The sequence below is a fragment of the Erinaceus europaeus genome, chromosome 2 (assembly GCF_950295315.1).
Source record: "Erinaceus europaeus chromosome 2, mEriEur2.1, whole genome shotgun sequence".
Lineage (NCBI taxonomy): Eukaryota > Metazoa > Chordata > Mammalia > Eulipotyphla > Erinaceidae > Erinaceus > Erinaceus europaeus.
In genome coordinates, this window is record NC_080163.1 from 51,798,458 (window position 1) to 51,802,575 (window position 4,118).

The following is a 4,118-nucleotide window of genomic DNA, read 5'->3' on the forward strand; positions in this document are numbered from 1 at the left end:
AAGGGAGTGTGAATATTCTTTCAGAGTTTCACAGCTTAAAATAACAGAAAAACTGCCTGGGAGCTCTTTTATGGCTAAGGATTCCTAACTTTGAAGATATACACTCTTGAAAAGTTATCCCAGAGATAAAATTACAACTGCAGAAGTATTAGTAAACTTAAAGCATTTTAAAATGTAAATTTCCCTGAAGGTGAGATGATCATCTGTTTCCCCTTCCTAGGCTATTCCTATTGGCTTCAAAATCTACCTTTTAGGAGTAGGCGGTAGTACAGTGGTTAATGATCATCTGTTTCCCCTTCCTAGGCTATTCCTATTGGCTTCAAAATCTACCTTTTAGGAGTAGGCGGTAGTACGGTGGTTAAGCGCACGTGGCACAAAGTGCAAGGACTGGTGTAAGGATCCCTGTTCCAGCCCTGGCTCCCCACCTGCAGGGGAGTCCTTTCACAAGTGGTAAAGCAGGTCTGCAGGTGCCTATCTTTCTCTCCCCCTGTCTGTCTTCCCCTCCTCTCTCCATTTATCTCTGTCCTATCCAACAACCACGACATCAATAACAACAATAATAACTACAACAATAAAACAGCAAGGGCAACAAAAGGGAATAAATAAATAAATATTAAAAAAAAAGAAAAAAGGAAAGGCATATAAGGAAAAAAGATCAGGAGGAACACAAAGACAGTGACAGCAAATTTAGCACAGGTTCTGTTTTTAGAGAAAATACATATCATGGGGACAGACAACAACAACAGCAGTAACTACAGCAATAAAACAAGGGCAAAAAAAGACAGTAAATAAATAAATATTTTTAACAATCTACCTTTTGTCAAGACTATCCTGAGAATTAAATGATGAAGTAAATGCTCAAGGTAGGAGATAACCAAGTGGAGAGTAAATCTTTAACTTTTATAACGGAGTTTGAATAAAGGCCACTAAGTCTCAAACTAGAGTTTAGATTCAGATACTCTTCTCAACAGAATTATTTTCCACTAGATGCAGCTTAGAAGCTAATCATAAAAGATAAGTCCTAAAGGTGTCCAGATGCACTACAATATTCATACTAGCAACTAACATTTATAAGTGTTACATAACAGTAGTTCCTATCACTGCTACCATTTTACAGGCTAGCAAATGTAATCTCAGAAATTCCCAATACATGTCAAGAGTCTCATGCTTAGAAAAAGATGTAGATGAAATTCATTTTCAATATTGTGTTTTCTCTTTGGAAAATTCCCAAGGACATGTCCAGAATCAGGGTTTTTCTTTGTCAACAATAAAAATAAATAAGACAGTTCTCAGAAATGAATCATGCACTGAACTATTGGGGGGGTGGGTATTAAAGCGAAATGAATAATAACCATTGAGAGAGAAGCCAGGTATAAAAAGGAGATAAAACATAAGGACCTAGACGATACTTCAAAATTGTCAAATTATCGACACTGTTGCTGTCATTGCTATTATTACTGGTAGTACTAGTACAACTACTGTGATGTGATTAGGATGCCTAGGAGATACTAAGCTCTGTGTTGTTGCTCCATGATATGTCCCTCATTCAATGGGCACTAAAATGTACTTTGGCATTTGTGCTCTGTATATGTGATGACGGAACACACTATTACTGTATGTTCAAAGCAGCTGTTAACCTAAGATAACATAGTCCTCCTGCCCTCACTCCCACACACACAATCTCTCTCATTCCTTTGTTGAATTTTCACCAAGTACTTATCACTATTTAACTGACTTATTTATTAGGGTCATGTGGTATAGCACCTGCCTGAGTGTACATACTACAATGTGCCGGGAGTCCAGCTCAAGCCCCCAGATACCACCTGCAGGGGGGAAAGCTTCATGAGCAGTGAAGCAAGGCTTCAGGTGCCTTTCCTACTTTCTTTCCCTCTCCATCTCCCCATGCTCTCTCTATAGCTCTCTCTAACCAATAATATATAAATATTTTTTAAATAAATGATCTATTTATTTGTCTGAATGTTTACTATCCATCCCTCCCCTTTAGTGTGACATGTAAACTCTGACAGCATAAACTATATCTGTCATTATATCTCCAGAAACTTGACAATAAATATTTCTGAGTGAATAAAGAAAAGTACATCAGACTTGACAGGAGGCAATGTAACATGAATGATTTGTCTGGGAGCAAGGTGGATTCTATGCACAGCAACAACAAAAATGAAAGGAACCTAGAATTTGTCTATATTTCTATATCTTATCATGATGTGGTCTCTAGAATGATAGTATAAAAAAATTTTTTTGCTCTCCAGGTTAATCTAACTTTATTGATGAATCAAAATTTTACAGTAAAAAAATCTCATTTGTCAGTACAATATAATGAAAATTATTTAAATATCGGTGAAGGGTAGATAGCCTAATGGTTATGCAAAGAGACTCTTATGCCTGAGGCTCCGAAGTCCCAGGTTCAATCCCCCATACCACCATAAACCAGAGCTGAGCAGTGCTCTGGTAAAATAAATAAATAAATAATAATTTTAAATATACAAAATGCTGGGTTAATAACAGACATATATTGGAAACAGAATACTAGACTTGAAATTCAATGTGGTACAAATATAATTTCTCCACAGCAAAGACCCATGTATCACAACAGCATGAAGGCCTAGTTCATATTAGCCTAGATCAGACATCTCCTTAAATTACATAATTAGGTGTATACCTATAACTTCAATTGTACATTATGAGACTTATTATATACAATGACAATATAAATTTTAAAGAGTATATATCCTTTTCAATACCCGGGCAGCTGAGAATAGAAAAGTCCTACCCTGCTATCCAAGCTTGTACCATAATAAGACAGGAAATGACACTGCTCAATATTTCCCATTCCTTGGTACAGAAGCTCACACCAGCTTGAGGTTAAGCCAGTTCAAATGTGGCTAAGGAAGTATTTTAGATATTAAATGATGTTCTATCTTGGCTTATGCTTTAGACATACGAATCTACTCTTCAAGAGAATTAACTGTCAAACAGGAAAATGATAAATAACGGAAGAGGGTTATCTCAACCACAGCCACTATGATACATACCTTGCCATGCATGAGACTGTCCAAGGCAAGGCACCATATGGGAACACCACAGAACCAGGGGAAGGGGAAGCCCTACAGATTGGGAAACAGTACTGTGTTGTGTTTTGTTTTTTTTTTAATCCCCTTTTCAGTGAATCTCAATCTCCATACCTCCCTCCCTCTCCCTCTCCCTCTCCCTCTCCCCTCTCTCCTCTCCCTTTCCATCTCTCCCTCTCCCTCTCCCCTCTCTCCTCTCCCTTTCCGTCTCTCCCTCTCCCTCTCCCCTCTCTCCTCTCCCTTTCCGTCTCTCCCTCTCTTCTTTTCTCTCCCTCTCTCATAGAAAAAATGAAAAAGCACATGTAAGGCCAAGGCAAAACAATAAGTTTATTAATTAAGATGGTAAGTTTACTTAGTAAAAGTAAAACAAGTTTACCAAGCAAGAAAGAGATTAGTCTTTCCAAAATTATTTAACTCCAACTTTAACAGATCGCCTGTGAAGGTCCCTATATAGATTTGAAATTATTCCTAGTAGTTAAATAGGAAATTATTTCTTGCATAAAACTCTAAATAGATACATTTTTTTCACATAACATGAAGATGTGAAGGAAGACATGTAAATATTGTATATGGAATGTTCTAAGGCACATGCCTTGACATATATGTGATCTAGGATCAATCACATGCAATACAGGGAAGTACAAAAGCATCAGAAGAAGCTTCGATGCTTTTGTGTGTGTGTGTGTGTGTGTGTGTGTGTGTGTAATGGTGAAATTATGCATATGCAATAATATAGAATACAAAAAAATACATTTTATCCTCTATGATAAATTAAGTACTCTTTTTTATATTTCTGCGTACTCTCAACATCTTGATAATAAAGTGACTTTAATCTCCCAGGCCCCTCCTATATTCTACAGTTTCAATGAAACAACTGTTAAAGAAGTCAGGTAGCAAGCTACAGTCACATACCCAGTATGTAAGAAGCAAATTGGTTAACATTTACTGATTTCTCCTGTGTGCCAGGTAAAATGCTAGGCACTGAAACTTCTGCAACAGTGAACAATGTCTGCAAAGAAAATAAACTAA